Here is a 12,725-nt window from a genome sequence, read left to right as displayed (position 1 = left end):
AAGGAGAGGAAAAATCACCCCCTCTATCCTCCTGGGTTCAGTGGCTGAGGTTGGTGAATCAAATTGATAAATGACTGATTGACAAGAGAAAAAAGCAGTTTTAATTATGTATGTATCCACTGGAGTTCACAAAGGAAAATGTGGCTCAAGGAGGCGGCCAGATAGTTGAGGCTTATATACCATCTTAGCCTAAACAAAGGAAAAGGGGTTTTGGGCTTCTGGACAGGGAAGGCGAGTTGCGGGAAGGTGAGGGGAGGAAAGGTAAGGTGAATAAGGGTTGTCTTGTATGCAGATCAGAGTCTCTCAGGAGATGAGTTGTCTCCTGAGGAGTAGCTCTCTTCCTGGTAGAGACATCTTTACAAATGGAAATTTCCCATATAAATGTAAATTTTCTTTACGAGAGGGGAGATTTACACTCTATTTGTAGGCAGTGACAGGGAAGTGAAAAGCTTTTCCTGTGTCTGCTGGTCCTCTATTGGCTTTAGCTTAAAATAATCCATATTCTAAAGAGGCATGTTTTGGGGTGACATATTCTGATCCCTTCAGTAGGTATACATCAAGTTCGCTTTAGAAGTGTCTTTTTCAGTGTCATTTATTTTGCAAAATTTTTTCACATGCTTTTGCCTCTTTAAGTTAGAGATAGAAGAAAAAACCCGTCCAATCGATTTACAGCAATATTCTTTTGTTCATTACTTGAGGTGAGACATACCTGGGAGAGCACTTGGGCAGGGACAAAAGAGATCTGGATTTGTTCATTCAACAAATAACTAGCGAGCCAGCAGTACAGATAAGGTCCTGCCTTCACAGTGCTTACAGTCTGGTGGAGAGGAGACAGAGATTTAAGAACTGAAACCTAATAAGATAATTTAAGCTGGTAAAGGGGGTCAGAATACGCCACCCCAAAATAAGCCACTTTGGCATAAGGATTATTTTGAGCTGAAGGCAATGAAGAAACAGTAGACACAGGAGGAACTCTCTGCCTTTCTCTTTCCTGCCTAAAAGCAGGGCACAATCTTCTATTTATAATGGTGTCTCCTTCTCACACACCTGGAAGAAGAGAATAACTCTTAACCACCAGAAAAGACTCTTATCACTGGAGGCGGCACTGACTTGAGTCTGCATAATGTCTTACTAAATGACCCTTATCTACCATTAGTTTTTGCCACATATTTACCTTCCCATAATTTACTGCCCCTTAAGAGCCCAAATCCTTTTTCCTTTGTCTAGTCACTTTTCCACAATTTATCACTCTTTTGTTAAAATGGTATATAAGCCCCTAGCTCTAACAATCACTTTGGAATTTTCACTTCTTTTCTGTATAACTTTCCCCCCTACACACATAAAATTAAAAATATCAATTAAATTTTTATGCCTTTTTTCCTGTTAATCTGTCTTTTTTCAGTTTAATTCACAGGCTTCAGGTACTGAACCTAAGAGGGCAGAGGATAAGTTATTTTCTCCCCTAGAGTGGTGACAACAGTTACGAATAAAATAAAAGAAAGTAATAAGATAGCAAATTGAGGAAGGTGACTTTAGATAAAGTAGTTAGGGAAGGCTCCTCTGAGGAGATGATATCTTGGTTGAGACCTGTAAGATGAAAAGGCAGGGGCCACACCAAGACCTCAGAAGATGCATTCAGGCAGAGAGGATCGCAAGTGAAAAATTTCTGAGTTAGACAACCAGCCTGGAGCATTCAACAGGTAGAAAGAAGGCCAGAGTGGTTGGAGCAGAGTGCACTAGGGAAGGAGTTGGACTAGGTGAGGTCAAATGTTGGCAAGGGCCAGACTCTGTGGGATCTTGTAGGCCAATGGTTCCCAAACTTGAGTGAACATCAGAATCACCTGGAGGGTCTGTGAAAGTACAGGTTCTTGGGCCCTGGTCCTAGAGTTTCTGTTCTGGGGCTCTGGGATGGGTCCAAGAAATTGCATCTTGGAACAACCTGAGTTCTCATTGTGGGGACTGGAATTGGCCACCCCAAGATATGTCTCTTTGGCATCAGGATTATTTGAGGCTGATTGCTTTTGATAAACTGGGACAGGGAAGGAGGCTCTGAGGAGTGGAACTTGCTTGCCCTTTGTTAGGAGACATTTACATTTGTAAGGTGTAGGGGAGGAAGACATTTCCTCTTCCCAAATGGGGGTTCGTCTGGCCGGAGAACGAATTAAATTCACATGAGACAGAATAGCAAGAGAAAATTAAACAAAGCTTTATGAGGAACCATGGCCCGGGGCCTTTCTTCCCGAAGGAAGAAAGGACACTGAAGAAGTGGGGTGCACAGAGTGGTTATATACCCCCAAACAGGGTGTTTCACATGTGATTGAAATGTCCCTCCCACAATAGTCATGAGAGGGAGACACCTTTTACAGATAAAGATTTACCTTACAAATGTAAATGTGTCCTCAGGAAGGGCAAGTTCCATTCCTCAGAGCCTCCTTCCCTGTCCCAGTTTATCAAAAGCAATCAGCCTCAAATAATCCTGATGCCAAAGAGACATATCTTGGGGTGGCCAATTCCAGGTCCCCACAAAGGTAAATCTCTATCTGTAAAAGGTGCCTCCCTCTCTGTACCAGAAAGAAGAAAGGAGATGACTTTGTCTCTAGAAACTCTTAATCAATGGGGAAGGCAAGGACTTAAATCTGCATTTGTTTATTGTGCTTGTCTGGTAACCTCCTGTAACTGACTTCCCTCCCCCTCCCAATGTTGGCATTTCTTTAAGGATTAAGCATCTTTCCTTAGGCTAGGAACTGATTGCTGCACTCACCTGTGACCACCCAGCTCAAGACAATAGACTTGCCTCCTGCCACGCCCACCGAGATAGCAGACCCACTATCTGCTGTGTCCATCAAGCGATGTGCCGACAGGGCAATCTTGTGACTATTGTGGGAAGGACATTTCAATCATATGTGAAATATCCTGTTTGGGGGTATATAACCATTCTGTGCATCCCACTTCTTCAGTGCCCTTTCTTCCTTTGGGAAGAAAGGTCCCGGGCCATGGTCCTCATAAAGCTTTGTTTAATTTTCTCTTGCTATTCTGTCTCATGTGAATTTAATTCATTCTCCGGCCAGATGAACCCACTTTGGATAGAGGAAATGTCTTCCTCCCCTACATCATCCTACTTTGCTACTTCTTGAAAGAAACTGTTGATGTCACTGAACATCAATTTCCTACTTGAATATTAAACATCAGAAATAAAACTTCGTAGGGCGTTAAATGATCTCATATATATGCCAGAACTGGGAAAATTTAAAGTCTTATGATTGTCAACAAAGATTACATTTCTGGGTCGCAAACAAAGGAAATCCCAAATGTAGTTGTGGGATATAGTAAATGAAAGAAGGACACAAGAAGAGGGAGGAGGCATGGAGAGTTGCAGGAAGGCATGATTTTTTTAAAAATTAAAGTTAAGAAATATTTGTTAAATTGAGAGCCCAACTTGGGCCAGAGTTTAGATTTTTAAACTGAACTTGACTATCTTAATCTTGAATTCACTTATTTATAGAATTGCGTGACTTTGATCTTTTAAAAAATAAAATACTCTGTTAAAGGCTCAAAAGACTCGTCAGAGGAGACCAGTAAGCAACTCTTAAAATCTTTTTGAAGTAAGAATTATTCAAACTACCCAATATTTCACCCATCAGGGGAGAGGGTTTGGTGAGGCTCACCCTAGGGGCTGTCTTCCACTGTACCGTTAATGCTGATAACAGCTGGGAATGTAACCTAAAGGTATTTGAGCATAATGTATATGTATGGGACGAGTCAATATTTGTTTAACTTTAGATAACACAATTGAGAAAGATTGGATGTAGAAAAGATGGGGGTGTTTGTGTGTTCGTGTGTTTTCACATGTATGCAGGATACTCCTGTTTCCAGTCTGATACCAGTCTAAGGAAATCTACTTGATCTGTGGAGAAGTTAAAGATGAGGGTGGAAGTTAAAGTACTCCTGTTTTCTTAAATGCCTTGACATGGATCCTCTCGCATTTCCAGGGGCAGAGGCACCAACAACCTTATAGTTTTATATTTAGGAAATCCTTCTGTGTCTTCGTTTGGTAAGAACTTAGTAGTACCCTCCAAGTGTTTTATGTTTGAACTGTTTCAAACTAGAACTTGATAGCAGAGAGACTTTCCCTGAAGATTTCTTAAGAAAGAGTAGACTCCTATCTTATAGGAATAGTGTCTGGGTCATGCTTTCTGTGTGTGGGTTAAATCAGAGTTTCGAGATATATCTAAAGTGGTCTGCCAAATCCTCCTTCACTCATGGTCTCAAGAGTAGGGAGAGAGCTGTAGAAGGCTTTATATGGGTACCCCTTATTGAAATTCAAACATTCTGGGAGCCTGTCACTTTGGATTCTGATCAATTAACGGGGATTAATGAGATTGACACCTAGAGTGGGTGAGGAGGAAAGCCAGGAGGGAAAAAAGGGGATGATATCAGAAGTGGTCGGCTGGTGCCAAAGGGCAGACTTTGACCACTTCAGAGTTTGGCCTCGAGCCCCCTCCTTCACCCCAGATGCAGCAGGCTCTATGTGATGGTGAGGAGGGCTTTGGGTAGGACTCAGGTTACTTAGACTAGATACCGGCTCCATTGTGGTGTCATCTTGATGAAACTTTTGTGATTTATGTTGTATAGGATCAATACCTACTTGATATCATCTTCTTTTGACATTTTTCTCATGTGTCCAACAGCTACAGAACGTGTTTTTCCCCTCTGGGAGATTATACTGGGGGACTTATTCTCCTCACGCCTCCTCTCATCTCCCTTCCTGTTCTCAGTACTCCATCGAGTCTGCCTCCATGAAGAAGGTAATTCCAGGATGGCAAATTTGCAATGGAGGTCGTACCGGTGAACCAGTGAAGTGGTAGACAAGGAACTTGGTCTATGGAATCAAACGAGCTGGATCAAAAGTTTAGCTCTGTGCTTACAAAGTTTGTATCATCAGGCACCACTGTATCAGTCAGGGCTAGGACAACAAAACAGAAGTCACTCTTGGTATTTCAATCAAAAAAGGTGATAACACAGAGACTTAGGTGCTTATACGACTGTTGGAAGGGTTGGAGGAGCAAAGGTCAGGGAACCCCACTGCTAGCTCTCAGATTCACTGCTAGGTTTCAAAGACTCAGGAATTTGCTTCAGCTGTCCAGGAAAGGAATTGCGGGAGACTGCCACTAATGGTCACAGATGTTGGCAGTATCAGGGAGGGTGATTAGCAGAGAAACACCTGGAGGCTAATGAAAAAAATTTATATCTGTTGACATATATAGGTCTACCTGCTGGTGCCTTTTGTTCATCTCCTCAATTTTTTGCCTAGTCATTTCACTAGGGGAACCTAAAACGAATCCAGAATCCTGCTGGCAAGGAGGTCTGGGAAATGTGGTCTCAGACTTCTAACCCCTGAAAACCAAGAAAGGCATAGAAGGGTGGTGCAAAGAATGCTGCGTGCCAGCATAATCTGTGTCCAGCACAACAAAGCATTATGTCCCTGAGCCTGTGTTGTCATCAGTAAAATACAGACCATAATATCCACAACTATGGCTATCAGAAAAAAATGTATGCAAAGTAACTGACACAAAGCTCAAGAACAATTTGTCCCTTTTCTTCCACTGGAAAATCACCATATGATTATAAAAACCAAAACACTTTTTGAAAGGAAAACAAAAAAAGAAATTTGTGTTACTTATTTTTTAAATATAAGAATAATGAAGGCATTTATAGTATGCCACCCCAAACTATGCTACTCTGGTACAAGGACTATTTTGAGCTGAAAGCAACTGAGAAGAAGCAGACACAAGAAAAATACTCTGCCCTCTTCTCCTCTATCAGGAAAGGCAGGAAGATTCTTAATCACTGGTGACAACTCTAGACTCGTATCAGCCCAGAGAGGGCACCAGCGGAATCTACATAACAAACGTTACTAACTAGCTCTTATTTTCCATTAGTTTCCCCTATATTTACCTTCCTACAGTTTGCGGACCCCCAAAAGTCCTTCTCCTTTTTCTTGTCACTTCTCTAAAATGTATTGTTCTTTTGTTAAGATGTTCTACAAGCCCAAGTTCTAACCACTCCTTTGAGTTGCTCATCACTGAGCATTCCTGTGTACAATGCACATGTTAATAAACTTGGTTTTTCTCTTCCTAATATGTCTTTTGTCAGTCTAACTTGCAGGGCCCCAATTGGAGAACCTAGGAGGGTAGAAGAAGATAGTTAAGTTTTTCCTTCCCTTCAATAATAAATGCTGATTGTAAAAATTTTGAAAATACCATCAAAGACAAAATGCACTGGCCAATTAAGGAGATGATTTTATTCAGGCTGTTGCAATAGAGAGAATGTTCATTCATTAGGAACATGTCAAAGAAGAAAGAGAACACCTGAGGTTTTATAGCGGCAAGTAAACAAGGGAGTCTTGCCTTGGGGCAAGGTGGACGGGGAGTCTTATGGGAGTCAGGAGGAGCCAAGAAGAAGGGTGAAGGTGGGTCTTATCTCTGAATCCCAAGGACAGGTTGGTCTTTTGCATTTACTCTTTCCTGGAAAGGGATGGGGAATTTCTTAACCGTTGCTGCTTTCTAGGAGCACAGGGCTCAGATAAAATTCAATGTGGTCAGTCCTCCCTTTTGTTAGACAAATATTGTGAGTCACTCAACAACTCAGAGGCAATAATAAACCTCCCGAGTGGAGGAAGCAGGGTCTAAGAAATAGTCTTTCCAGAACTCTTGTTGACATTGTTCCTGTAAAACCAGTTAAACAATCTGTTGAGATTTGCTGGCAAAAGTAGGTTGTTTTAGGATCCTGGAGATGAGGCATTTCAAGAGGGTTGCCTGAAGTGAAAAAGAGAAACATTGACATAAAAATAAAAAGTTGTATTAAAGTAAAGAGCCAAGAATTAAACACTGAGGCTAATCAGTTCACTGGATTCCAAGAAATGGGTGGAGGAAATCTTTAGCTCAGGAGTCAGGAGAATTGTAGATACTTGACAAATTGTTGACATCTTGAATGTGACTATTGACGGTAAAGATGTCAGAGAAGTTTTGGAGAACAAATGTACAGCGGTTGCTTCCAACTATTGAGCATGCACCGTCTCTGAGGCCAGAATTATGTGAGCATCAGTCAGTTAGGCAGCACAGCTCATTGACTTCCTTGAAGCTCTTAGGTTAGTATGTTCATGCTCTTGGTCATATTGTCCACAGTATTGGTTACCTCATGTATAAGGGTTTTATACATGTAAGGGACCTGAGCATTTCGCTGGACTTCCGTAGTGGCCCAGACAGTGGCTTGTCCAGGCAGAATTTCAGCCCACGCCCGGTCTGCTGTGATGGTGAGTCCTTCAAGTTTTATATCAAGTCTCTGCGATTCAGTTTGCAAGGCTTCTTCAGGCGCTGGGGCAAAAGGCCAGCTGCAAGGGAGCCCAGAGTCTCCACAGGGATCTGAGCAGTCAGCTTTTAGTTCTTGACGACTCTGAGTCAGGCAGGAGGGAGAAAAATTGGATATGTTAGGTTAGACGGCTGTAGCCAGATATTGAAGAAAACTGGAAGAATTGACAATCTGGTAAGAACAGACAATTTGGGCAAAGTAACAGGATCCAGTCCAAATTGCAGGTAAGAACCAAAATTAGTTTTTCCGGAGGGTGAGGAAGTCAAATTTCTATCAGACAAGATAGAGTCGCTATATCTATCAGTTACCTGCAATTTACAAAGAGATGCACAATGGTTTAAAGACAATGAACAGGACCAGAATCTGATAACCGCGAAGGGTATGCTATAAAAATATAGAGTTCTCCATTGAAACAAAATTTTTCTTTGCAATACTGAAAGGTATTTACTTAAGAATTCTGTGAACATTTGTTATATGGTTGAGACCATAATGAATATTCAGTTCAGTATCTTGATTTATTTTTACGTGCTTTCCCCCCTCAATTAAAAAGAAATTCTTTAGAAGGATAAAATGTTATGTATGTATAGAATGGCACATCACTCTGAAAACAGAATCTATTTTCAATGCCAAAAAAATTACCAAAGTTTAAATGTTAACAGGATATAAATTGGGAAATAGAGAGGAAGGAAATGATACTACAGAATGCCAAATATTTATGTACTGGACTCTCACAAGTGACTTTTCACATATTTATTTTTGCATCCCTCTGGCGGGAACATAGACATCAGCACTGAGAAGCCCTTTATTGACGTACAGGAATGAGTGTGTTTTGATCCTAATTGGAAACAGAATTTTGTCTGCCTCAGTGAAAGGAGAAGCTGAAGAAACACAGCAGCCATTGTTCCTGCTAATTTGATGTTATGATTTAATAGAGGGTTGGAAAACTATGCCCCTTGGGCAAAATCCAACTTTTGGGGAGAAAAAACCATTTTTTCTACCCTTTTAGGTTTAGTACTTGGAGGACTGCAAATTAAACTGACAAAAGACAGATTAGCAAGAAGAAAGACAGATTTTTATTCACATAGGTACTCAGTAGTTCACAGAAAAACGTGACTCAAGGAGTTAGAATTTGGAGCTTATATATCTTCTCAGTGGGGATGGGGAGGGGCAGAAGGGCACTTCTGGGAGGACAGAAGAATTCTTAGAAGGGGAGGAGAAAGGGTACTGATGGAAACGCAAATGACTTTTTGGAAAGATAAATGGGCCTTTAGGAGAAGAGATGGACATTATGATGGTTTTGTGACAATGTCTGTTTGAGTGTGGTATCAACTTCTCCTCTCCTAGAAAAGAGCAGATTGGAGTTGCTCCTGGGCGGGGATTTATGACAATTGAGTTCTTCTGGGAGGCTCTGCTTTCAGACCGATAAGGGATTGCAGGAACTCAAATGCCTTCAGCTCAAAATAGTTCTTATGACAAAGTGGCATATTTTGGGGTGATATCCTGATTCTTTTCATGGCCCACTGCCTGCTTTTATAAATAAAGTCTTATTGAAATAAGCCATGCCAATTTGTTTATATATCATCTATGGCTGCTTTTGCCATAAGAGTGACAGAGATCTTATGTTCCACAAAGCCTAAAATGTTTACTATCTGGCTCTTTTAAGAAGTTTACTGATCCTTGATTTAAATGTATATGTTTATATATGTATATATACATATATATATATTCCACCTTTTCTCCCTGAAGATAAAAAATCTCATACAGACCAAAACCTTGTGCACAGTAATGTATTGTGTGGCCTGGCTATTGTTAATAAACATCAGTTTAATACATGATTCTGTTTTTTAAGCTCCTACTATGTGCCAGGCCCCATGTTTGGAGCATACCCTTTACCTCTACCCTTTAGGGGCTTTTCTAGCAGGAGAACCTGCGGCAGGAGTGCTTGCAATCTGAGGCAACTAGTGGAAGTGTTAGAACAGAGAAGAGCCAAAAAAGGGAGGAACAGACATAGTCAAGAGATGGACTCTGTGAGGGTCATCAGGGAAGGATTGTGGAGGAGGAATGATCTAAATGATAAGTGGAAGGAACTGATAGTACATAGACAGGAAAGGATGGGAGAAAAGACCATTCCACACAGGAGAATACCATTCATTCACTCATTCATTTAACAAATATTTATAGCACGCCTAGGTGCTAGGCATTCTTTGTTGTACCAAAGTTTCTGTCTTCATGGAACTTACATGTCAGTGATAAGAGTTTTCAAGCAAGAAATGCTCTGGTAGGAGAATGCAAGGCATTTTGGGGAGCTATTGCATTGTCTTCTATGACTACAAAGTAGGGTACAGGGTGATGGGGTATTGGGAAACCATCTGGTCTGGAAAAATAGACAGAGACCAGATCACCGAAGGCCTTTAATGCCAAATTGAGAACTTTGGTTTGCTTTTAACTTTGTTTTGCTTGTTTCTGGCTTGGCAATAGGGATCTGAAGCTGGTTACCTGAGGGTTACTGTAAATATTCAATAAGATTACCTTTCGACCTTGTTATGAAAAGAAGTTAATCTTGCAATTTGCTATTTTCTTGTTTAAGCTGAGGGATGACTCAAGAGTCACAAAGATTTATGAGCTTGTTTTATGAAGAAAAAGAACGCCTTCAAGGAAGTTATGATCACCAGATAACCAGCCCCCAGATGCCCAGAAGTCAGATTGCCCAAGGGCTTATCTGGAGTGAAAGAAACAGGAATTTACCCCTTTGTTTCTCCAAAACTCCTCCTACCATGCCCCTTAGCTTTAAAACACCCCCTTGCTTTCTTCTCTTGTTAAGAACTTATCCTTCTGCCTTCTTGTTTTGGCCAATTCAAATAAACCTTTCTCCATCTCCAAGTACCATGTCTCAGTGATTGGCTTACTGTGCATGGGGCATACTAACTTGAGATTAAGAGGTTTGGTATTAGAACCACTGGAGGTTTTGAAGATGATCTGTATGCTTTATGTTAATAGAATGATGTGCTTTAGAAGATAAACTCTGGCTTAATATAAGATAGAATAGAAAGGACTGGGGGCAGGGAAAGAAGCCACTTCAGAGGCAAAAGTTAAGAAGGATATAAACCAGGATACAGGTAGTTGCAATGGAAAGAGAGTGGGAAGAAAAAGATTGCAGAAATAGAATTACAGTGATTAGAAATTGACAGAACATAAAGATTTTTCAGAGATTTTAAGTTGGAGAGAGAAATTATTGCTATTAAAGAGACTTGGAGCATGGGAGGGAGATGTTGAGGTGTAGGTTATAATAGATTACTTCCCTGCTTCCCTCTGCCAAAAGACAATCCAGAACTTCACAGTGCTGGGATGTGAGCTTCATCTGGATAAATCCACTGAACTAATTATTTTTAAAAAATGATTCAAACTAGCGATTCCCAGCTCTGGTTTTGAGTCTTTCCAGTTTAAAAAAATAATTTTAAGCACCGTCATATCTTTAACTGTTTTGAAGCCAATTTTTCATTTTAATTTAAAACAAAAATATCAGCTAAAATATTGCTTTCAAGAATGGGATATATTAGGGGGAGGGGGCGGAGCAAAATGGTGGGGTGAGCTGACCCGGGATTCTCTCCCCTCCAAAATACAACAAAAGATTGTAAGAACTGAATTTCAGAGAACAAAAATAATGCCAGCTCGTTAGAGACCTACAATTCCAAGAAGGCGGAGATCATAAACCTTGCTTTACACCTTTGGAGGCGCTGGAACGGTAGGAGAGAACATCGCTCCCTCCCCTAGAGTGTGCGATCGCTGCGGCGTGGGTCGGGAGGGAGCGGGGGGAGGGGCCGCGCGACCAGGGGATCATCCAGGACTCCTGCCGCTGATTCAGTGGAGACCCGCTGACGGGGGGAAAGCTTCCGTCCGTGGGGACCTCATAAATCAAGGGCCTTGGGAGACCAGAGAACAGAACTGATCTGAACCCAGACCAGCACGTGTGAGTAACAGCCCCTCCCCCACAGCGAAGCCAGCGGGCGCAGCCATCTTGCCCCAAGGCGGAGAGCTCATAACACACCGCTCTCGACCCCCATCTAGTGGCCACAGGCTGTAACTGCAACTGAATTCTACCACCATGAGAAAAAACCGGTCCTCTACCATCCAGCAATTTATAAAAGCCCCAGACCAGAAGGAAAACAATAAAAACACAGAATTAAGTCCTGAGGACTTGGAATTAGGTAAACTAAGTGACAATGAATTCAGAGCAGCTATAATAAAAAAACTCAATGAGGTAGAGAGAAAGATAGAGAAACAAGCCGAGTTCTGGAGTTACTTCACAAAAGAGATTGAAATCATAAAGAAGAATCAAACAGAATTACTTGAGATGAAAAACACAATGGACCAGATAAAACAGAATATGGATTCCCTGAATGCCCGTGTAGACAACATAGAGGAGAAAATTAGCATAATTGAGGACAGACAGGCTGAATGGCACCAGACAGAGGAAGAAAGAGAACTAAGAATTAAAAAAAATGAGGAAAATCTCCGAGAGATAATGGATTCAATGAGGAGTAAGAACATAAGGATCATAGGAATTCCCGAGAGTATGGGAAAGGAAAATGGAGCAGAAAGTGTGCTTAACGAAATTATTGAAGAGAACTTCCCAAATCTAGGGATCAACGGAGAAATGTGTGTAGAGGAGGGTTTTAGATCTCCTAGATTTGTCAATGTAAAAAGAGCTACCCCAAGGCACATAGTAGTAAAGTTGGCAAATAGAAATGATAAGGAGAGAATACTCAGGGAAGTAAGGGAAAAAAAGAGAATAACCTATAAAGGAGCCCCTATCAGACTGTCAGCGGATTTCTCTACAGAAACCCTACAAGCTAGGAGAGAATGGAGTGATATATTCAAAGCTTTAAAGGATAAAAACCTCCAGCCAAGAATACTCTATCCAGCAAGAATTTCCTTCAGATATGAGGGAGAAATTAAATATTTTCCAGACAAACAAAAGTTAAGGAAATTTGTAACTAAAAGCCCTCCATTACAAGAAATCCTCAAGAAGGCTCTCATACTTGAAAAAAGAAAAAAGGGAGAAAGGGGACACAATCCACAGACTAGGGAGACTGATGGATAGAACCAGAACAGGATAGCAAATATTCAATTATAGCATTAGGGTAAAGGTAAGGAAACTACCAAAACAAGGGCGATCTTAGCACTCTAACTACAAATGAATAAGACGAGTTGGAATAAAAAATGAAAATAATTATTTAGGAGGGGAAGAGCAAAGGGTCTAAATCAGTATTGGTCAAGTAGATAAGAGACCACCAGAGAATAGACTATATTATACACGAGATTCTAAATACAAACTTCAAGGTAGACACTAAAATAAA

Source organism: Equus caballus, chromosome X (genome assembly GCF_041296265.1).
Source record: "Equus caballus isolate H_3958 breed thoroughbred chromosome X, TB-T2T, whole genome shotgun sequence".
In the NCBI taxonomy this organism is placed as follows: Eukaryota; Metazoa; Chordata; class Mammalia; order Perissodactyla; family Equidae; genus Equus; species Equus caballus.
Note: the sequence above shows the minus strand (reverse complement) of the source record.